This window comes from Bubalus bubalis, chromosome 10 (assembly GCF_019923935.1).
Source record: "Bubalus bubalis isolate 160015118507 breed Murrah chromosome 10, NDDB_SH_1, whole genome shotgun sequence".
Classification (NCBI taxonomy): Eukaryota; Metazoa; Chordata; class Mammalia; order Artiodactyla; family Bovidae; genus Bubalus; species Bubalus bubalis.
The window spans coordinates 23,830,292-23,855,464 of record NC_059166.1 but is presented as its reverse complement, the minus strand read 5'-3'; the positions used below and the strand labels follow the sequence as shown (position 1 = coordinate 23,855,464).

The window sequence follows — 25,173 nt, the reverse complement described above, 5'->3', positions numbered from 1 at the left end:
GGTCTTCACTGAGAACCTGACAATGCTGGCACCCTAATCCTGAACTTTCCATCACCTCCATAACTATGAGGAATAAAAGTCTGGTGTGTATACCAGCCTATAGTATTTCTGTTGTAGCAGCCCAAGATGATTAAGACAGATGGCCAATGGAAGAATAGCAAAGCTGACATTCTTTTAAGAAAATAGGGCAATCTAATAAGGACATGTGTCTGTGTATAAGGCCATTTCACCTCAGCCTGGAGAAAGGTTGAAAGAATCAGTACAGGAAAAGTGTTAGATTAATATTTTAAACAGATTTTTAAGAAGATGAATGGGAGGATGTCAGTCCTTTACATTTGACTCCATAGGGTATGACCACTAAAATTTCAGCCCATGTCCAAAAAGCAAAAACACATACTCAGCAAATCGCTTAACACTGCACTAACAGAATCTTGTTTTGTGTACTGCTAAGTTGTGAAGTAACTTACCCTTTGAAAATGTGGACCAGGTAACTGTAAGAAGAAGGGTAATTATGTGAATTCCCTTGGGACAGCAGGCATCTTTAGAGAAACAAAGAACCAGAGGAGTGAGATGAACATGGCCCATGACCCTGGGCCACTTCTCCTGGCTGCCCCAGCATAGAGGGCACAAGCCTGTGCTCCCCAGGAGGGAAAGAGAAGCAACTATTGCCAACATTCCTTTGAAAGGAGCCCTCCAACTCCTCCACATTCTCTGAGATTCCAACAAGCCTCAGAGAGAATAATGGGAAAAAGTCAGATCTCTCTCCACCTAATACAAGAACCTCGTGTACCACAGAACTCACTCTTGTGCGTGTTGGGAGAGAGGAGCAGAGAGGCAGAGGGACCTTGCCTTCATCTGATTTTCATCTGCTCTCTTATCAAGTAGGCAGACTCTTACAAAAATAAACCTTCCACTTTTCTTCTAGAAAAGGAGCTTATTCAGAAAACAAACAAACTCTACATGGAAACAGTTTCCAGAGAAGGTCTGAGAAGGCGCGCTGTCTCCTGACCTAAGCTTACCCTCTCATAAACTTTCTGAGCTCATATGTAGGCATACCAGAGCACTTCAGCCTCTATATATACTGTATTCTGCCATCTGCAAAGGACCCAAAAGGAATCTGGTAGAGACTCAAGAAACTCTAACATGTGGGGTGCCAAGATCCTCACCATTCATTCGTTTATTCAACAAATATTTATTGAGAACATAACCATGTTTTGGGTGCTGTGCCTGGTGCTAGGTCTATAGTGGGGAAACAAATAGACATGACCTCAGCCCTGGAGAAATTCTGTCTAGTGAACAACCCTCCTACTACAGATTAGAACGACTATTCTCCACTTATATATAGCCTAATACGTCTACACCTTAGCTTACATCTTCATTTAAAAAGCAGCATTTAGATCGCAGTCAATGCCTATATGACCACAGCATGAACTGGATCACAGTAGATTCACTCTGGTTCCACTGCACTGTCAGAACTCCCAAAGCCCTGGTATATTTGGAGAAATAAGATATGAAACGGTATGCATCCTCAAGTAGCTTACAATCTCCTTTAAGAGACACAATTATCTATGTGAAAAATAACACAGTTGGAAAAGTACCATGGACAATTCAAACATGCAAATATTCCATAAATAGGGTGTCCATAAAATTTATAATCCAAACCATCACCACAAAAGAGGGTACTTTTAATACTTGAGACCAGGTTTTCTTTGGCAAACCAGAACCTAAGGTCACTTTTTCATAAATCCCTTCTTGGCCAGTGAATTCTGCAATTTAAAAATCACATTTATTTCCTTCTCAAAGAAATATTTATGGAATATTTGCTGTATTCGAAGCACTATGACATTGTCTTGTGAAGGCAGGCTTTGGAGAGGAATTCACAAAGATAAGTAAGACACAACATGACCTCAGAACTTACTCTGAGAGGAGAGATGCAAAAACTGCTAACACATTCTGAAAGACATACCACATGACAGATGCTAAGCTTTGCACATATATTATCACATTTAATCATCAAAACAATTCTCAGAGGTAGGTGGTGTTAATCCCATTTTATAGATGATGTTTATACTGGTTAAGTAACTCGTCCAGGGTCACACAGGTTGTAAATAAGGAGCTGGCACTGGAAATAGGTACATCCCAATGCAATGTCCCAGCTCTTAGACTATGACAAGTATATGCTAAGCACTTCAGTTGTGTCTAACTCTGTGTGACCCCATGGACTGTAGCCCGCCAGGCTCCTCTCTCCTAGGGATTCTCTAGTCAAGAATACTGGAGTGGGTCCTCCAGGGTATCTTCCCCACCCAGGTATCAAAGCTGCCTCTCTTATGCCTCCCACATTGACAGGTGGGTTCTTTACCACCAGCACCACCTGGGAAGCCCTATGAACAAGCAGTACATGAAAAATCCATGGGAAGTAAAAATATACTTATGGCTGGAATAATTATGAATGGCTAAATGAAGGAGAGTGATATTAGACACGGACCTTGAAGAGTTAGAAGGATTTTAAAGGCAGAGATTAGAGGGTAGGGCAGCCCAGGGACATGAGACAATGAACTAACAGCCTGCTGCTGGTGGGCAAAGTACTTGGCTAGTACTTTGCAGTTTTGTATAGAGGAATTGAGAGTGGGAAGGCTAGAAAGGTCAACTGAGGCTGATATCGCCTTCATGTTTAATTTAAGCAAATATGAAACTCAGTTTGCATGCCCAGAGTACACTCCATATTTAATTTGCATTGAGGGCAACCTGTGTATCCAGATATAGATATCTTGTAGGCAGAGTGCCTCATGAGGCTGAACTGAGGGGACAGCTAGAAGGAAAACAAGCAGACACACGTTTCATCCAAAGACAAGTAGGGGGCTAACTCTGGGCTGAATGCAGTCCTGGGAAGTCCTTGTAAGTTGAAATGATATAAATCAAATCTCATTTTTTCCATAAAAACAATGTTATAACAAGAGTGACATTTCCCCTTAATGTTAAAATTAAAAGCATCCCAATTCTAATATATTCTCCCCTCACAAATTAAATTGTTTCCCCAGCAACAATTTGAAGTTTCAAAAATTATTAATTTAAAATCAACATTAATATGGCTCTACTTATTACATTATTATTTTTTTCTTCTGGACGGCTATCATTATCTTAAATTTAAGATTTGGTAAAAATTTTAGAATTCTTAAAACATATTATGCCTAGTAAATAAAATTTACTAATTCCAAAAAAGAAAAAGAAATCAGAAAAAGTATCCTAAATACTATTAGTAATACTACAGAAGACAGAGGTCTATAGTTGGAAATTAATTTACATTAGAGGTAATCAAGGTCATGGCCTTCTACTTCTCCTTCAGGACACCACTCTGGCACCATGTCTTCCTTGAAGACTTTCTGAGAACACTCTCTCCACCACACTCCCCACCAGATTCTAGGTCCGCCTCTCCATGCTCCCCAGGCACATGCGCACGCACCATCAGAAGCAAGGCTGTACACCACTGTGTAACTGCTGCCCCCTGTGTCTCTCCACTGGGCAGAGGCAGAGGCTTTGCTCATCTGTATAACCCATTGTCCCGAGAACAGGATCTGACACACACTGGGCACTCAATAAAAGTTTCTTAATAATATTCTATTTTAGAAATATTTAGTTAATGTTCTGATTTTTTATCTACCAAGTATACTCACTACTGTGAACGAGCCTGGGATATGTTGCTTAATCTCTTAGAGTAGTAAAACTTAGCCCAACATCAGCTCTGCTTCTGACTAGGGATGTGGTCTTGCACAAATCACTTTTACTTCTGAGTTGATGCCTGCATGTCTCCCAAGGGGATAACAGTACCCACTTGGTAGGCTCTAGTGAGGACTAGAGTTTATGTACATAAGTCACCTAACAGAGTTCCCAGCAATTGGACAGTATTCAAGAATGACAGCAATTGTAAGTACCACATCAAAAGGACAGGTGAAAATAAATGTTATTTTTTCAATGAATATATAAAAATTCCTTTCTATAAATCCCATGCAGACACAGTCCATATCTTTGGGGCTATGAATTATTTGCCATGTTTCTAATAAGAATCTTGATTCAACTGACAAAGAAAATATAATAGAATCTATAGAGGCCGCATTGAGTTGACAGAAAAACATGAAAGACATGGCACAAGAAGTCAGGTTATAAGGCCTGTCTTTAATCTGATTGCTATGTCACAGTTTGCCAAGGAGAATTAAAACAAAAAAAATCAGTGGGGAGGAAAGAGGATGTTTTCTCAACATTAAATATTTAAAGTAGATCGATAAGGGCACTTCATATCAGGAATTCTTCATCAGTCTTCCAAACATTAAATATGTAAGTGGTTCACATGTAGGCCATATTGAGAAAAAACAATGTGGAAATGTATTTCTGAAACAGTCTCCAAAGAAAAGAATCCAGTGTCTAGCTTCCTGTGTAAACAAATATCATCACATTCAAAGAACAGTACATCAGGAAGTTCTCTGGAAGATGTCTCTATTTTCGTGTGTGTGAGCGTGTGTGTGTATGAGAGAGAGAGAGAGATCTGACAGTCTGACAGCATTCCACCGCAAAATGACCTCAGAAGCACTATAAGACGAATCATGAAAAATGCAACACATCTAAACTCTCTTCCACTGTAGATGAAGAGAGGTTACTGAAAGCAAAATGATCACTTAAGATCAATTTAAGAAACCTGGCTTCTTACAAACAGGAGTAAGTAGGTGAATTGGTCCAAACCATGCTATTTACATCTTCTAAACCCTATCATTTTGTGCAATGGCTAAAATTTCATTCCTGTCACAAGTCTTTCTCCTCCTCCCCTGCCACACAATGTGGCTACTTTTAAGGACGTCAGGTTGGCAATAAGGAGAAGAAAGAGACATTATTCTGAAATCTCACAAATTCACTACTGGACTTAAATCACACAACTTTTAGTTTATTTTAAAATGGTTCAAAGGTTTCAAAAGGAATAGCCAATAGTACTTTTGCCTCGTGCTATGAAAACACCTCCTAACACATTCTCCAACACAGATTTCACAGTCTTAACTCCCTATGTTAGGTGTGTACGTTGGGTTAAATTACTCGAATTTAGCAATTATCTAACAGTACCTTGAATTCTTCAGGCTGATGAATATTATATAAATGAGTAAATAATAACTAAAATAGGCCTTGACTAAACCTCAGATCAACATGATGTAGTAGGAACTGGATTTATTCTCCTGCCTGTAAAGCACTATAAAGATAAACAATAAATATATGATGATAGGGTTTTCCAGGTGGTGGTAGTGGTAAAGAACCCGCCTGCCAATGCAGGTAAATGTAAGAGACATGGGTTCGACCCCTGGGTTGGGAAGATCCCCTACAGGAAGGCATGGCAACCCACTCCAGTGTTCTTGCCTGGAGAATCCCATGGAGAGAGGAGCCTGTGGGCTATAGTCCATAGGGTTGCAAAGAGTCAGACACGACTGAGCAACTTACCATGCTCGCACATATGATGATAGCCTCTAAGAAACTGAACAACTGGCTACAAAGGACAGTGATCCTTGAGAGAAAGCAGACAAGTGAGATAAGCCCTAAAATTGCCCCAGATGACACCTTGGAGAACATTTTCACCATGTCAGGAAGGGAAACTCAGAGGCCAGTGGTCTCCCTGAAGTGCAAGGAACCTAAGTGTTCAGGGATGACAGGGCATGATGAGGACAGCACTGGACAGACAGAACTTGGAAGACCTGTAAATAAAGTGCTCAGGTGAATACTGACTAGCATAGGCATATGAGGAAACCACCCACAGTCAGGAGAAAAACCACTGAAACTATCAGAGACAACAGTGCCCAGTACTCACAGAGGGCCAAGAAGAGTGCCCGTTTCCAACAGCCAGGGTGGGCAGCCTCATAATTTACAAGGCATCAGTTAGAGTATTAAGAAGGGTCTTGCTTTAGTAGGAGGAAAAAAATTAAACCTAAGCTACACACTGCCCTGGTTACCTAACAAAGCTTAAAAGCAAGATCTGAGAAAATAAAACTATTGTCAAGTATCTTAACTACATCTAATAATAATAATAATAAAAACCTCAAGGATATTTTTAGGAATACAAAAGTCTTTGGTACCCACAAGGTAAAATTTTACAATCCAATCAAAAATTACCAAGTCTGCAAAGAAACAGATAAATCTGATCCATAATAAGCCAAAAAATTAATGAATCAAAACTGACCCAGAAATGACACAGATGGCAGAATTAGTAGAAAGGCCATTAGAAGTTATTTTAACTATACTCCCTATGTTCAAGAAACTAAAGAATGAATATGTGAAGTGGAAGCAATATGGAAGATATATTTTAAGAGGCCCAATTTGAACCTCTAGACAGGACCATCTCAAAACCTGAGAGGGAAAATACACTGGGTGGCAGATTAGACATTCCAGAAGAAAGGGATAGTGAACTTGAAGACACGGTAATAGAAACTATCCAAAATGAAAGAGAGAGACAAAATACTCAGCCCTACTCAAAGTCCACAATTCCAAAAGTGTGTCTGAAAGTTAAATGAGGGCAGTTGTCTTGAGGCTGAGACAAAATTCACTATATAGTTGAGGATCTATTTAACACTGTGAAAAGAAAGGTATTTTGCCTATTGATAAAAGTATTTGACATTAGGACTTGTCTCATTTTATAACCCTTCTGTTGATGGTTATACCCACTTTTAATAAGACCTGCCACTGTTACCAAACCTTAAATGAGGACTATCAAAACTTATAAATAACTTTACAGTTTTAAATAACTTGACTGTACCAGCTACATATATATTAGCATATGTGGTGATAACAAAAATTCATGGGCAGGCCACTATTTTTTCATAATTGTAGACAATTATATTAATCCAGTCAAAATTGTTGGGAGAGTTTATTTCACTTTAAAGATTAATGTTGTTTTTCTGGTCTAATATCTTTTGGTTCATCTACCTCTCCTAGTTTTTGTTGTTGAATCTTCTGGATTCTGAAAATATTCACATTCATGGTTTCATTATGCTCTACACATGGGTAATATACATATTTAATTAATTTTTCTTAAATTTGTCCCTCTAGTGTAATATAAATATTATATTGTTAAACCATTTAAATGCAATAAAATTTATAAACTACAAGACATTTAAATCTGGATGCCTCATCATCAGTTCAGATATTTTATAATAGAAAACTTTTTCAGCTTCTCTTCACAACCTTTCCTTTATTACTTTACAGACTGCTTAGCAGGCCATGGTGGTTACTAGAAATATAATGATAAATAAGACACAACCTTCATGGGAAATAGACGGGGAAACAGTGGAAACAGTGTCAGACTTTATTTTTGGGGGCTCCAAAATCACTGCAGATGGTGATTGCAGCCATGAAATTAAAAGATGCTTACTCCTTGGAAGGAAAGTTATGACCAACCTAGATAGCATATTCAAAAGCAGACACATTACTTTGCCAACAAATGTCCATCTAGTCAAGGCTATGGTTTTTCCAGTGGTCATGTATGGATGTGAGAGTTGGACTGTGAAGAAAGCTGAGCGCTGAAGAATTGATGCTTTTGAACTGTGGTGTTGGAGAAGACTCTTGACAGTCCCTTGGACTGCAAGGAGATCCAACCAGTCCATTCTAAGGGAGATCAGTCCTGGGTGTTCATTGGAAGGACTGATGCTGAAGCTGAAACTCCAATACTTTGGCCACCTCATGCAAAGAGTTGACTCATTGGAAAAGACTCTGATGCTGGGAGGGATTGGGGCAGGAGGAGAAGGGGACGACAGAGGATGAGATGGCTGGATGGCATCACTGACTCGATGGACATGAGCTTGAGTGAACTCCGGGAGTTGGTGATGGACAGGGAGGCCTGGCGTGCTGTGATTCATGGGGTCGCAAAGAGTCGGACATGACTGAGCGACTGAAGTGAACTGAACTGAACTGAGGACGCAACCTTTGGAGAGTTTATGGTCTAGGGTCAGGCGGGTGAAAAATAATCTTATACCATATGTTTCAAGGATGGAGAAAGCACAATGGGAGCAGAAGTGAGAAGGTGAATAACTGTGCTGGGGGTGACAAAAGAGGGAAAGGGAAAGGGGGAGTGAGAAAAAACTCCACAACCCAGGCAACCTTTATATCTCGAAGTATCTATGGAGATGGAGAGAAAATAGCAACTGTAAATGCATAGAAGCAAGAAGAAACAAGGTATATTCTGGGAATGAATAAATTTGGGTATTACTGAAGTATTATCAATTTCATGACTTTTTATAGTGAGATGAGAGAAATGATATAGGAATTACAGGGTTGGTCGAGATAATCAAGCACCTTTATGATATGGTAAGATTTTGAACTTTATCTTAAAGCAGAAGGAAGATTTCTTTTTTACAAACATAGCATTGGAAGCAGTGTAGAGGGTGTAAGGGAGGTGGGTGGGGCTTAAGGCCAGGACCCTAGCCAAGAGGCTCCTGTAAGACCTCAAAGACATACCATGTGGAATTGAATGGGGGCAGAGGTAGGGGGCATTGATCAAAGAGATATTTAGGAAGAAGAATCAGCAGAATTTGTCCACTGGTTATGTGTACAAAAGCTCAGTACCTTTTAAAATTCTTAAAAGTATACTGAATTCTTGCTATAGGCATGACTTCATATTAGACCACAGAAAAGATTTTTTTTTACACTGTCAGATTTTATACAAGTTTAGAAGCTCACTCAAGAGACAAGACATGCAGGTGAAAAGTTAAATTCGAGCTTTAAATGTCAATTAACTGCCACTGCATTTACAATGGGCTTTCCAGGTGGCTCCAGTGATAAAGAATCCGACTGCCAATGCAGGAAACCAGGAGACATGGGTTCAATCCCTGGGTTGGGAAGAGCACCTGGAGGAGAAAATGCAAACCTACTCCACTATTCTTGCTTGGAAAATTCCATGGACAGGGGGGCCTGGCAGGCTACAGCCCATGGGATTTACAATAGTTCTATATAAGCTTAGCAGAAGAGTGACTGCTATGAGCTAGTGTTGGGAAAGAAATATTTATGCAGCTGGTAGAAGTTAAGTAAGGGCTTGAAAATTCTGACAGGCAGAGACAAGGCTTTCCAGGAGGTGAAAATGCTTCAGTAAAGGAATGGTGTGCATCTCACAAGTGCCAAGAATTCATGGCCAATGATTTATTAGCAAAATCTTCAACTGTATTTGCTCCCAATTAAGTCCATATCCAACAAACATTTTGTACTTCCCTATAGTCTAAATTCAACTCTTTATCTATATCTCATGGGCTTCCCTGGTGGCTCAGATGGTAAAGAATCTGCCTGCAATGTAGGGGACCTGGGTTTGATCCCTGAGTTGGGAAGATCCCCTGGAGGAGGGTATAGCAACCCACTCCAGTATTCTTGCCTGGAGAATCCCCATGGACAGAGGAGCCTGCTGGGCTACAGTCCACGGGTTGCAAAGAGTCGAACATGACTGAGCGACTTAGCATAGCATATCTACATCTCACAGGCACAAGCCTCTGCTCATATTCTGTGTCAACTACAACAACCACTTCATTCCTCAACTCAGCACCACTGGCAGGCACCTCTATGGATCCTCAGTTCCATTTCTGAAGTTCCTTCCATTGGGCCTGATTCATCTGTTTACCCCAGCCAGTGTTCTACCCACAGTTTTCTAGTACTCTAAAGGTTAGGACTAGTCTGAGTGAACTCCAGGAGTTGGTGATGGACAGGGAGGCCTGGCGTGCTGCGATTCATGGGGTTGCAAGAGTCAGACACGACTGAGCAACTGAAATAAACTGAAGGGTTCTTTCTTTGCATCAAAACCCTTCCCCAGACCACCAGACATCATCCTCTACTTCCAGCATCTTTCCTTCTCCCCTCTCAACTCTCTTCTTCTCCATCCTAAGTCATTGCTGTCTTTCCACACTGGTGTGCTCCAAGACTTCCAGCAGCCAACGAGGCACTGCTCTCTTCCAAGCCTCCCAGGACTCATGAAGTCATTCTTTATGCCCAAGGCTCTAAATCATAGTTTACTGCTTGGAAACCATTCATCACATATAGAAAGAACGAAGCTGACTGCTGAGTTATTCAAATATTAAGACAATGTGGTTTGATATAAATTTTTTTAAGTTGTCTTTAATATATTTGTAACAGTTGCAGGATATACGTGTGTATGTGTGTGTGTGTGTGTGTGTACAGAGAGAGAAATGAGAGCGATGGAAGTTGACAAATGATCAGCTCCTCAAAGAGCAGGACATTTTTGTTCAATTTGAATTGAAAAGCATTAGCAAGGGCACGTGAGGACTTAATCCAAAGAAGGTCAGATCAGATGTCCTTCAAGATATTGTTCAACCCCAATCCTAAATAATAAAGTTTGAATAAACAAATAAACTTCTAAAACTAAGGCTTTGGGAGCCCACATTTTCCTCTGAGAGTCAGATAATGTGTAAGAAATACATTTGAGTAATGTCATAACATCTCTTTTTTCCCAATTACCTGGTGATTGACTTGATTGAACACTCTGGCTCTGGTTTAGAATACACTCTGGAGGTAGCCAAAACTAGAAAAGACATACTTTCCATTCAAGGTTCTGTTCTCTCACTAAATTTCACTTCAGCTGTACATGGATCATTTGACCTCTCTTCTGTGATGACTAGCAGTCACATAAGCATGATATAATTATAAGCCCAAGTCCAAATTATTTTATTTCTAATTAGCATTATACTATTACTACTAATGTAATAAATAGGGAATGCTTTTGTCTTAAGCACTAGGCTGGACGCAGCATGCACAGACATAAAACAACGCTAATAAGACAGAAGAGTCTCAAAACACACATCTTTAGCTGTAACCAGTGAATGACGACACAATTTTAAGAGTAATGAGATTTACAAAGCACAATGGCACCCCACTCCAGTACTCTTGCCTGGAAGATCCCATGGACGGAGGAGCCTGGTGGGCTGCAGTCCATGGGGTCGCTAAGATTCGGATACGACTGAGCGATTTCACTTTCACTTTTCACTTTCATGCATTGGAGAAGGAAATGGCAACCCACTCCAGTGTTCTTGCCTGGAGAATCCCAGGGACGGGGGAGCCTGGTGGGCTGCCGTCTATGGGGTCGCACAGAGTCGGACACGACTGAAGTGACTAAGCAGCAGCAGCAGAGAAACACTGAGGGGAAAAGTAAAAAAAAAATCTGCCTTCAGAAATTGCAAAGAGACGTGTAAAGTGGCATTTAAGCTACCTCTCAGAGGAGGAAGCAAAGAAGAAGAGGGGAGGGATACATATTGAAAATGGACTATTTGTCATCCCTGTTGCCACCATTTTAGAGATGGCGAAACTGAGGCAGGATACCTCAGGTCACTTGCTAATATGTCACCCATGTATGCTAAGTCGCTTCGGTCATGTCTGACTCTTCGCAACCCTATGGACCACCAGGCTCCCCTGTCCATGGGATTCTTCAGGCAAGAATACTGGAGTGGGTTGCCATGCCCTCCTCCAGGGCATCTTCCTGACCCAGGGATTGAACCGGCATCTCTTATGTCTCCCTCTTTGGCAGGCAGGCTCTTTACCACTAGCGCCACCTGGGAATATGTCACCCCGCAGGCTTCAAAGCCAGCTTTGTATGTTCTGTCCAATGTATGCGCTCCTTTCCAAAGACAAGGAAACACTTTCCAGGTGGAAACAGAAAAGAATTATTACTGCTACAGTTAAAATTTCTTAAAAAGTGCCTCTTATAAAATCTTTACTTGAAATGAATAAACATTTTCACTATATTTTTCTATCTGTCCATAAAAAGCTTTATAAAACTAGAACTAAAAAAAAAAAAAAAAATCCTGGCATCCAAGCTCACTTAAGATAGCTGTGAAACTTTAAAAATTGTATGTAAAATGTTGTGAATATATGCATTTTTCTGGGAGAAAGTGTCAGGAGGTTTTTTCAGAGTCCTAAAGAGATCTGTGAACCTCTCCCTGCAAAAGGTTAAGAACCTCAGATTCATAGAACGTTTTGCAAGGCTTTTTAATGTTTTCCAAAGAGGAAAATATATAGGTAAAATCTAGTTTCATATATTAAGAAATACATTTCATGTGTAGTAGAATATTAATATAGTTTATTAATAATGTAACAACTTGATAATGAGACATGAAGCCACCCTTGCCCATGTTTCTAATAGCTACTCAGGATGTTAACAGTGAAAGGATCATTTAGAAAGCTAATTTCCTTTTCATCATGTTTGTTAAGTGTTTACTCTAATTCACATCCTGTGTGACCCTATGGGAAAATTTTTAACTAATACTGGGGAAAATCCCATAGGGTTACACAGGATGTGAACTGGGCTGGTACTGAAGTACCTTTGGCTTGAAAAATAAAATTAGATAGGTGAGTTTCACTTTCTGTTTGTCATAAGTTCCACTTTCTGGTTCCCAAAGTTTAGATGCAGAGCCTATCTGGGTTTTTGAAGTGGCAGCTCAAGAAAATCCCCAAATCCCGACTCTCTGTTTTCAGGAATGGCAGAACTAAAGCATTTCTGCAGAAAATGCAAATGGGTTGGTCATGCCCACCAAGGAGCACCTGGTGGAGCAGCCATGGAGAGCTCCTCCATACCTGTGCTCACAGAGTTCAGCTGCCGTTTTCCATTTCCTGTGGAGAACACACATCATACCACTTCCCCTATAGAAAAAAGAAAGCAGCCCAGCTTAATTGCTGATGGAAACACTGTCATACTTTCCACTGGCCAAGCTTGAAACCATTACTGATCTAACCTTCATTAATTTTTCCACAACAATTTGCAGAAATGTCAGGAAGCAGCTGCATGAAAACTGATTAATTGTCCTTATCACCGCTATTTCGCCAGGCTATATATATCTTTTTTTTTTTCCAGTTTAAAAATAAGATTTGGGATTTTTCTGTTTGGATTGGTACTGATGGTGGTATATCTTAGTCTGAAGAACCCAGATCTATTTTTGACACTTCCAATGGCCCAACATTTTCAAATCTGGAGGAGACCCCATAAAATCTGAAAGCATCCAAGGAGGAAAACATTGCTTCCTGCTGATTACTCAGTTATATCTGCTTAAACAGAAGTTAATGAATTCGAATCTTAGAGCAACACTGCATTTATTAGTCAATCACAGAAACTAAAATTCACTTCCAAAATGCGAGTTAGAAAATCAAGTGCCCTTTTTCTATTTTTTTCATTTTCTCCCCTCCCTCATCATTTTAGCTTAAGCTATACCATCTGTCTCAACCTACCAAATAATGTGCTGTGCATGGCTGGCAAAAACAAGCGGAACAGTACACCTCATAACCCCAAGTATGCAACCAGTGAGCATCTATAAAAGTGGTACACAACGGAATCTGGCCATCTGGGGATAACTGGTTACAGCAAGCTCAGTTTCTCAGCCAACACTCAGATTTGCAGACGTTTAACTAGCTGGCAAAACATCAACTAGTGTTCAAGAAGAGAAACACTAACAAACATTTTTTTTTTTTTTTTTTCAAAATACAAGAATTCAGATACAAATTTTCAAAGGTGTATTTGCCAATGTTGCTGACGAGAGGGCTACAAAAGCAAAGATCAAAGCACTGACAACATCCTTGAAAAGAAGACGAAGTCAATCCAAATTAAGCATTTTGTACCACTGCTAAACCTTTTGAGTATGAATGTGTTTTTCCTTCTCCATATTGCCCGCATACATACAAGCAAGGGATTAAAGCCGAATGGACTTGGAACCAAATGACACAGTACCTTTCAGAGACAGCTCTGAGAAACTGGAAAGAGTCCCTCCTAGAACTGCATCAAAATAACCCCAAACTAAGGGAACAGAGATTGGGCAGTGGTGGTGTGGGGCACTGGGATAGCAACTGGACACACAGCCCAGCGGCCCAGATCAGGGGCTCTGGACCCAGAAAACCTCTTTCGAATTCCATCTCCAACACTTAGTAGACAGATAGATAACTTCAGGCAAGTTACCTAACCTTCCCGTGCCTTCGTTTTCCCATTTGTCAAACAGGGATAATGATAATAACATTATAATAGGTAAGAGAATAATACAGTGCTAAGAAATGGCACTAGGAAGTGAAACATAAATATTAGTAGTTAAATCTCTATTTCTCTGTTGATATTTCAGCCTTATGCTAGTCTAAAAGAGGAAGAAACTATGTGACAAGAGTTCCTCAATTAATTTAACAAAGCCCATTGGGTTGGACGAAAGATTTCCCTTGCTGGGGGGCGGATATCAACATTGCCTGAAATACCACCACTAAAATGGGGTCAAGCAATCAGGATTAAATTTTGTATTCTTTCTGTTGACTTGCTCAGGTGTCTCGGGACAACATGCTTTGTGATGACGTGGGCCGCAGGGCCAAGCAGGGCCAAGCTCAGCTGGAGATGACCATCACCTGCAGGCCTGGAAGTCAGAGATGAGGGGAAGGCCACCACAGAACAGGGAAGTACAGAGAAAGAAGGAAGCCGACTTGGCCTCCATCATAATAAAAGGGCTTGCTGAATAAGACTAAGGCATTCATTCCCCTGGCACCAAGATGGGGATGGAGCTGCCAGGGGGCCACACACAACAGGAAGGACACTACTTTTAATTCCTGTTCTGGGTAACCGTAAGTAACTCACTACCCTCTCCAAGGCAGTAAAACAGGAGATTTTACCTAGATCAGAACTTCTCAACCTTCTCATCACCATGAAGCCCTTGGACAACCTGATGAAGCCTGGGGATCCCTCCGAACACGGTGTTTCCAACTACGTGAAATAAAACACACAGAGCTATAAAGGAAACCAATTGAAATGAAATTCAGCTACCTCAAAATATTTTAAACACATCCATTGACAGTAATATATGTGACTATTAAAAATCAGAAACAGGATACAGTGCAGGATAATATTCACCATCATTTTGAGTAGTCACAATTATAAAGATACTGTGAGATATTATCTACAAAGTAAGGTGACATGAAAATAACTGTGACTTCTACTGGTGCAAAGTCACAGAAACTGCTAACATTACTGTCTGTTGCCTACATTAATAATGGAGGGAGTGCCAACATTCCATTGGATGTTTGTGAAAATAAAGTTTTAATTCTTTTTCTCAACCAAATTTCTCAGATCCTCTGAATTCTATTTGTGGTTAAGGTTCTCAATCTAGGTAAATAATAAATCCCTTCATCATTCCAATGACCTAGGATCAATGATTTAATTGTTTCCCTAGCTCCCTTCGGCAGCTCGGGGGTCACAAAAAGTCCGACACAACTGAGCAGGCACAACAGGAGCTAGCTCCCTCCACAGCGCATCTTCACAAAATGGAAATGGAACTATCCTATCCAAATGTGTGGAGAAAACGGATTTATGGGATGGAAGTGTCTCTCCCCATCCCTATGGAAGTGAAGGGTGAGCTTACTGACTTGGAAATGAGCTGCCCCAACACTTTCAGACCCTCGCAGCCTACAGGCATATACAGATGAAGTGGCATCAACACCAATTAACCATAGCTCCTTTTCCAGCCCCACCTGCTCATAGAGGACCTCCAGTCCCCTCGAAAAGTCCCAACCAAGTATTTCTAGGATGCCAGCAAGAAGGACTTACAAAAGCCCACGGGGAGTCTGACAGCAAGTCACAACAGCATCTGCTACGCCTTCCTCCACCGGCTCCCCCTAGTGTCCTCAGGAAGGAGGCGCTCTGCTGTCTCTGCAGACGGCGCCCCTCAAGAGGATGCTAATGCCCAGATACAATAGCAGAGTCCACACCTTAAGGCAGGAGGAGTTCCTGCCTTGGGTTCCATGCCTTAGAACGCCCCCATACCACAAATACACAAAAGAAATGTGCTAACAACTATATGGGCACCTCTATCACTGGCATCCAGTTGTCTTATAGCCTTAAACATCCCAGCTCCTGACTACAGCTGTGTTAGGCCCAGGAAATGCTTTTTCCTTATGCCGTGCCCAATCTCTGTGCTCCAATCCACAATCAAAGGAGTTCAAATGGCCTGAAGGTTTGTGGCCTGTGACACTGCAAACTGTGGGGTTAGACAAAGGCAATCTGCTTCATTTTATAAAGCCCGAAACAATGAAAGTAAGCAACCTTTTATTAAGCATGACCCATATAAAATTCACTAACAGGGTATTACAAATTCATTATTTGATGAGGATTTAATTACTATTCAAAACAGCAAGAAGGAGCCAGAAAATTATTCTCACCAAATCCACAACTTAAACTGGTCAGATAAAATCCCTGCAAATTCACATTCTTTACAAATAAAGAATCACTGACTCATTTAAGAAGAAAGCGTGTGGGCATCCATTTGAACTCCTGCCCTGGAGGCCTCACAAGTATTGGTGGCAATAGCCGAATCCTAGGTTGTGTGTACTTATGTCCAAACCAAGCTTGGCTTCTAATCAACTCTCCCTCAAGATTGTCATGAAAGCAAGCCACCGGGTTTTTGCCTTCCAACTCTTCTTTAGAATCTCACAGAATATTATTTTAAACAGAGGAAGACTTTTAGAGGTTTTGCAGATGTACATGAATATGCAATTATATTATATATATATAAATTAAGAGGGTGGGTAGTGGAATAAGGGAAGGTTGAATTACTTGCACAAGATCCCTAGTCTATGAGACCCCCAAGAACCTCAACAGTTTCTTGACATTTCAACCAATGAATTTTCCAACCAATCACTGTTCCCTACCTACCACAGTTATATGTATGTGTGTGCTCAGTCACTCAGTCATGTCTGACTAGATGCGACCCCATGGACCATAGCTTGCCAAGTTCCTCTGTCCGTGGGACTTTCCTGGCAAGAGTACTTGGAATGGATTGCCATGTGCTCCTCCAAGGGATCTTACCAACCCAGAGATTGAAGCTGCATCTCTAGTGTCTCTTGCATTGACAGGCGGATTCTTTACCACTGGGATGCCCCTACTACAGTTTATCCACATATTGTTTATGTGTTGCCATGTAACATTAGTATTATTAAATTCAGAAATCACTCATTAAGGTTTTGATAATGTTACAAAATAAGACTTAGATACCACAGAGTTACCAAGAGTCATCCTTCTCATAAGTTATGTATATTATTACTAAATGTACAAACTCAAAGATATCTATTTATAATAGACATTACAAAATTTATACAGAACATTTCCAAACATAATTCTCTAAGATTTCTAAAAGAGGGTTTAAGTGATAATGCTATTATGAGTAAAAAGATTTTAAAATGTGTGCTTCAGAAAAATGTTAACTAATTACATCTGTTCTGAAGAATAATTCACAGTGCCAACCTTAAAATGGAATTAATTTATTTCAATTTAAATTTTTATCAGATTTCCAAACTGCATCAAACATATGTATGTAAAATGGGGCACATTAAAAATGTGATTATAATCCTAGCAATGTTTAAAATAAAGTAATATGTATATCTTCAATTAAAGATTAAGTTTTCTTTGTCCACTGGCTCATCTCTAAATTCTAAGTAAAATCATAAAAAAAGTGAACAAATATTATTTCTCACATACTGTATAAGACAATCTTATTTGTGTCAAAAAATACAAATATAAAATATCTGAAAAAAATAAAATAAAATATCTGATATGGAAAATTTTTAATATCTGTAGCTAACTGTAAAATAAAATGTCTTATCATAAAATTCTTAAGGATAAATTTCCATTAGGTATATGTTTAAACAGCTTAAGAATAAAAGCTTAGACGAGTGCCCTGAAGAACTCTTCTATTGTAACTAGCATAAAATTTCTTTTTTTCCCATATAACAGATATTTATTGAGTATCGACTCTGCACCAGGTACATATTTATCTTTCTAATTCTTTTAATGTTCTTTTTTTTTTAATATAGCAGAAAATTTCTTGATAACTAAGTATTTCAAGTCTTGTTCCTGCCACTGGCAAAGGTTCACAGCACATAAATTTAAAAGCATGCATACAATTCTAGATAATTTGAAAAGAAGATATCCCTTTTACCTGTAGATGATCAAAGAGAATTTTATAATTAATCAATAATTTATTAAAATGATGCTATTATGTATTTCCTGACCAGATGGCAGTTTTCCATCCACTTACAACAACCTAGAGTGTGACATGTAATTCTTCACTCTCCATTAATACTATATTTTCCAGTTAAAAACATTTATTTTACTTGCATTTATTGAAATGGAAAATATCAGTCACTGATCAACATCCTTCCATCCCTATTCTGGATGAATGAATAAATGAGTGAATGAATGAATGAATGATCTAGGTACACACACCAGACCAGTCCCTGTCTTCTCCATGGCCACAGATTTAGAAAACAGTATAGGCAGGCATAAATGCATACTATTTAGAAAATAATACCAAAGTGAAATTGTTTTCTCTCTCTCTAGAATAAAAAAAGTCCACATAAACATTTTATTTTTGTCAATAAATACTCCCAAATTTGGGTTAGTGCATTCTTTATGTATAATAAAACTTTCAAGTTAACATAGTTTAATTACAATATTTTAGTATCTCTGCAAAAATCTATGTTAATATGTTAATCAACTGCAAAAACTCAAAATTTTGTTTTGACATAAAAAATTGCTGCCACTTATAATGAAAATTATTGCCATTTATGGAAATATGACACACATATATTTTTTATTTTACTTGAAAACAAAAGAACTCAGGATTAAGAGTTCTGGGACGAAAGTGCCATAGGTTTCTTAGTTCACTTTAAATTTTTGACCATTTAATAGAGTTAAAACATGGCACCATGTTATATCTGACCTCAAAACATGAATATATGCTGAAAATGAAGGTCTTGTTTTCTTATGCATCACCAAGCTGATAATAAAACAAGTCCTGCCAGACACAAACCTATTAGCTACAGTTGCCAGTTGGAAAAAGAGCAGAAAATTATTAAAATGAGGCAAGGAGGGGTAATTAAAAAGAGTAAAAAGAGAAAGAATTAGCTGGCAAGGAACATATCACTAACATTCTCAGGTTTACTGTGCCCTAGGAGACCAGACTAAGTCAGACTTAATGACTGCTGGTTGTAAAGATCTTGTCGTGTTTCAGAAGGTAGATAGTGACCCTACGTTTGGAGGAATTTCCTGAGGACATTTCTATGGCGACACAAAAAAGCTTATTGACCCTATCTAGCCCAAGGCTTTTGATAAGACAGAGGAAAAGCAGCCTGATTAATCATCCTGCTGACTGAATTCTTAAGGAAAAGAAATTCCAATTTTCCTGTAGTAGGTAAAGTCTGATGAGAACACACGACAGTTTCTCTAGAAGTTCTGACAAGTCCCACAACCATTAATCGAATAGAGCTGGACTACTGCATTGTAGCAAGTTGAACCCATTTTAGGATTTACAATGTCAGAAAGTCAGCTTTGAGTGGTAAAATCAGGAGTATACAATACTCACCTCATAAATGTACTTCTATCAAGCTGTGGGATTCCCTAGTAGCACAGAAGGTAAAGCATCTGCCTGCAATGCAGGAGACCCAGGTTTGATCCCTGGGTTGGGAAGATCCCCTGAAGGAGGAAATGGCAACCTGCTCCAGTATTCTTGCCTGGAGAATGCCATGGACAGAGGTGCCTGGCGGGCTACAGTCCATGGGGTTGGTCACAAAGAGTCAGACATGACTGAGTGACTAACACACACTAATATTAATAAAACAGGGAAACCTACTTCTATTGGCTAGTTTCCCATAAGAAGGATGTACTGTATTTAAAATGTTACATTTTTTCCCCCTCTACTCAGTTACATTTCCCAGCACTCAGCTCAAGACACCATAGGAAGTTGGTAAACCTTTATTGATTGAGTGATCAAGTGGGTGAATGGATAAATGAATGAATGAATGATAATTAACACACACCATTTGAGGGGTGAAGAAGCAATTGCTTCTTGCTCCACTCTACTACTCCTTTTAAATTCTCTCCTTTCGTTCCTTTCAAATTACAGGATGGCCTGATACAATTTAAAATTCCCCTCTGTAGTAATATGAGAGCCTCAGCGAAAATTCTTTTATTGTGTTCAATTTACTGTACTAATTGATTTTTTAAAACTCCACTAAACATAACCTTGACACAATGTCATCCCTTCACATTCTATAGTAATGTGTTACTCCTTTAATTTTTTCTCTATCACTGTTCCTAAATGCTGTCCCCATTACCTCCTACTAGATGACTACGTTCCTGTCCTGTTTTCTCAGGGTGGATGTGACACAACATGCCTGTAAGTGACGGTATGTTTTGTCTGTTTACTGGCACATGAATATCTTGAAGGACAGGAAAAGAACCGGTGTGTGTGTGCGTATGTGTCTCTGTGTGCGTGCACTTCCCTGGATTGTTCTCTGTCGAAATCTCCTTCCACTTGGGAAAAGCGCCAAGGAGAGCCCGAGGACTTCCCTGACCTCGAGCCAAGGGTGTGGCAAATGCGCGCACCCTAACCAGCTGGGTGCTTAAAAGGAAGGGGTGGGAAGAAGGAAGTGAGGAAGGGAGGCTGGGAGTCAGTGTTGAAATCTCCGACCTGTGAGAAAATCATCTAGGAATCCAAGACGCTTGCAATGTACAATTAGCAAAGACTTCTCAGGAGTAGGTGGCTCAGATGGTAAGGAATCTGCCTGCAGTGTGGGAGACCCAGGTTCCATCCCTGGGTCGGGAAGATCGCCTGGAGAAGGGGATGGCAACCCACTCCAGTATTCTTGCCTGGAGAATCCCATGGACGGAGGAGCCTGGCCGGCTATAGTACGTGGGGTCACAAAGGGTCAAAACGACTGAGCTACTAAACCGCTCAGGATTAACACATTCTCAAGGGGGTACCTCGAAGACCACCTGGTGCAATCAGATCTACTGTTTCTGTAAACTTGACCTGTCAAGGATAAAGCACTGAGGAAAGCTCAGTCTAGAGTTTACTTCTATCTTCAAGATTGCTGTTGATGTTCAGTCGCTCAGTCATGTCCAGCTCTTTGAGACCCTATGGACAGCAGCATGCCAGGCTTCCCTGTCCTTTGCTTTCTCCTGGAATTTGCTCAAACTCATGTCCATTGAGTCAGTGTTACTATCTAACCATCTCTTCCTCTGCTGTTCCCTTCTCCTCTTGCCCTCAATCTTTCCCAGCTTCAGAGTCTTTTCCAGAGTCAGCTCTTCCCATCAGGTGGCCAAAGTACTGGGGCTTCAAGACTAGGAATAACCTTCAGAATATTTCCTTCCCTACTCAACTGAGTTAGTCGCTCAGTCATGTCCGACTCTTTGTGAGACCATGGACTGTATGTAGCGCATCAGACTCCTCGGTCCATGGAATTCTCCAGGCAAGAATACTGGAGTGGGTAGCCACTTCCTTCTCCAGGGGATCTTCCCAACCCCCAGACTGAACCCAGGTATCCTGCATTGCAAGCGGATTCTGTACCATCCGAGCCACCAGGCTAGTCTCTATCCAACTGAAACCTCTTCAAAAAACCACTCCTAATCCTGAAATTGCTGAATGCAGGGGCCCTTCCTTAGATAACATTGTTACCGCTCTGCAGTACTGTGAGCACTGTGGGACCACTCCTTAAACACAGAGCTCCCAGCTCAGAATCTGACATACCAGGGGCAATAAGTAAGAGCTCCTCTGTCTGTAAGGTTCTTCCCCCTCAGCTTCTTTGATACTTGTCTCACTTAGTTTTTCCCACTATGTTTCTGAGACCTAAAATAGCTTGGATTCCTCTATCTGATCTTTCAGGCCCAAGTGTCCTCTCCCCTAGATGTTTCTCCACTTTTCCAGCATCAAAATTAACACAAGCACCACTCTCTCATATCTCCTGTGATCACACTAATCATGATCTGCTTTGGATTTTAGTTGAGTACATTTATCTCCCCAATCAAATTTTCAGCCATTCAGAGACAGCAGCTTTCTCATTTTCCTTAGTACATAACTCTAGCACGGAGTACAACGTCTTGCATATGACTTTGGTTTTCCACAGATGTTGACTGGATTCAAAAACTGCCTAAAGTTGTTGAATGGAATTTTTAACTCTTTCCTCTTTTCTACTCATCATGTAGGCAATCATGTGCGAAACCTATAGACAAATAATTGTACCATCTCTCCCATCTGGGCCCTCCTTTGTATTCTTATTATCACCAACTTAGTTCAGAAATTTATTACCTCTCATGGAGACAATTCCAATGGCTCTTTAACTTGTTGACCTCCAAGTTTTCTACCTCTTACCTACGAGGTGAGGTATATTTCAAAAATATAACCCAATCACATCATACCTTAGCTCAAAAGTAGTTCCTTAATGTCTACCAAACTGATGTGCTAATTACTCACTGAAAGCCTTCTATACTCTCTAAATCTCTAGGTATCTCTCTTTCCTCTTCTTTCACGTCTCTTCACTTACCAATGTTGTGTTCCAAACACACCAAGCTACTTTTCGTTCCAATGACATCCACATTATACATCCCAACTTTTTGCCTATGTCGTTATAATTCTCTCCATCTGTCAAAACCTTGCCCATCTTAAAAGCCTTCCTCAGGGAACAGTTCTTGATCTCCAAACTCTTCCCTCCCTGTTCCCATGAAAAAATGCATGTGATTTCTTTCTCCCCTGAATTTGCAACAAATTTTATTTATACATTTCTGAGGGTGCTACTTAGGCCTTCTTATATCCAAGTCATGTATTTACTAATCTTGTCCCTCTTTTAGGTGTATAAACAACTTAAAGACTAAAATGAAGACTTACTCATCATTGTAGTCCTCCAACCACCAGAACACTAAATTGCATATGGCAGAAATGCCATAAATATTCATTGAATTTAACCGAATTAAAGCTCTTATAAATAGCCAAAAAAGTTCAGGTTCCATGTAAGAAGGATGGAGGCTCAAGCCAACTTAGTGTTGGCGTCTGTTATGATTGGTGTTCTCAAAATTTCCACTTAAGGCTGATGACAGGCTCAAGCTCTGCTACAGTCAATGAATAATTTATTTGTGCAAAAAACATTCTGTTAATGGAAATCTTTTTATGGCTCAAGATCTAAAATATATTTACTGCCCTTTGGTTATTAAATGTTTGCTTTAATCATTAGTACACAAGGTAATGACAAATTATAATTACAGGATCATTATATGCTTTTAAACTGATTGAATCAAGAATATCTCTGCTGAAATTCAGAAACTCCTCAGTGGATGGGGATGGGAGTGTATTACACTGGGACCAGCTGGCTCTCTGCTACCGCCAAATTTAAGAGCCTAAGGATGTTATTGTTAGAAATACCACCAATTGAGAGAACAACTTTTGATTCGAATGGCTAATACACACTGATTTGAATGGTTAATACACTTCGAGTTTAGTGCTCAAGTAAAAATGCCCCTGCTTCCCTGAACTAGACTGTCTCAGTTGAATGCCTCAAGCAAAGGGAAGAGGAAGTGCCTGTGTTTTTGCATTCCCTTGATTTTCCAACCTGCACGAAAGTGTTCCTTTGCTGTGCTATTTCAGCAAGTCGTAAGGTGACAATGTTCATGCTTGTCAAAAGGAGAGGACAACTATATTTTTCCCAAATGTTTTTATTTTAGGAGGCTGAAAGGTACACTTCTGGCTGCTGTGAGTACTCGGACAAGTACACATGTTCCTGGAGAGATGAATTTGTGGGGGATTTTGGCAGGGGTAAGGTTGAGAAAACCTAAAACCATCCTCAGCTCTTGGGAAATATTTAAGGAGCTGGAAGAACAGCAAAAAGAGGAAGAAAACTCAAGTCTTCCAATGATTTCCTGTTTCCAGCTATAATTCCTCGTGGGTAAAAAAAAAAGTCAAGTAGTAGAAAGTACATGTTTTTATCTACTTTTATCTCAAACTCATCTGGTACACAAATTCATCATCCTACAGCCCAAGCCAGCTTCTGGATTCACTTCCCTTTTTCTATTAAAAATCCTATTCAAACTCAAAGCCCAGTGTCATCACTGACAGCTTCTTCCTGCTCCCCGCCCCCGGAAGCACATGTGCACGCACACACACACACACACCTCCTACAACCAATCAGGCAGCCCTATATGGGCCTCCTGCACATCCTCTCTCATCTTGTCTGTGTCCTGTCCACCCGTTGATTTACAATATTGCTGTCACTGCAATTCAGGCCCTCAGCACCTATCTGAGCCTCCACTGCACAAAGTCAGATCAAAGGTGCTTTGGGCACAACTGTCACATTTTCATAGGTCAGGTCTAGGCACTGTGCCCTTGGGCATTGGGTGTATGGACTCCAGGGACAATTCTCAGAAGCAGTCACTTGTGGAGGCATCAGCAGAGTCTTAAAGGAAATACTTTGAGCTGAAAGTAGCCACAAAGGCATGGGGATGCAGAACCAAGAAGTGAGAAGCTAAAGAAAAGACTGGAGGAAGTTAAGTCAGAATTCCAGCACAGGGTAGTATAGCCATGCTAGATGGAGTGTAATCTATACAAATAAAAACACTGAATCACTATGCTGTACACCCAAAACGAAGGCAATATTGTAAATCAACTATACTTTGATACAATAAAAAAGAAAGAATTCCTTGAACCTGGGATTTAAGTGTTCACTAAGGTTTTCTTAACAGTGCTTTCATCTGTGATGTATGTGTGGGAGGCGAGGGAAAGGGCATAACAGGAGGTGACAGCTTCTTGTGTGAATTAATGTTAAGTGCTGCCTAAGAGGCTTTCAGGGACTCTTGCACCCACTCACCCCACCCTCACCTCTACCCCCACGCCATCCAACACAACCCAGCCTGATTCAGTTTCCTAAAGTGCAGCTCTGATGACATCACTCTGGCTAAAAAATTTTCAGGGGCTTCCCAGCAACGCAGGCCCAGTTAAATGCACATCCTTAGTGCTAAGCCTGTGACGGCTATGCTCCACATTCACAGCACAGCTACACCTGTACTTCTAGGAAGCCTCCAAACAGAGCCCACTGTTATTTTATCTCAGTAAGTCTTTGCGGAGATCAATTATTTTTGTTCTCATGGTCAAGACAGGGACAATAAAATACCTTTGTAGGAGAATATATGGAGTTTTGTTTTGTTTGTGGCTGGAGGGGGGGTTTGTTCTTTTACTTCAAGACAAATTTTTCGCATTTGAAAAGATCACCTACAAAGCATATAAATCTGTTCATGGCTCTCTGCTCAGGGGCTTTCCTGGTGTCTCATATGGTAGAGAATCTGCCTGAAATGAGGGAGACCCAGGTTCGATCCCTGGCTGGGGAAGATCC

At 40.3% G+C, this 25,173-nt stretch overlaps 1 protein-coding gene across 13 annotated transcripts in view; it reads right to left on the bottom strand.

Moving 5' to 3' along the window:
• HIVEP2 (HIVEP zinc finger 2) overlaps positions 1 to 25,173 on the bottom strand; it is a 218,869-nt gene that overhangs the window by 66,395 nt on the left and 127,301 nt on the right. The window contains exon 4 of one of the 13 annotated variants that reach the window (XM_025294465.3): positions 14,641 to 14,731. The exons of the other annotated variants lie outside the window; for them this stretch is intronic. The gene's annotated coding sequence lies outside the window, so the exon portion shown is untranslated. The remainder of the gene's footprint in view (positions 1 to 14,640; positions 14,732 to 25,173) is intronic. 13 annotated transcript variants of the gene reach the window in all.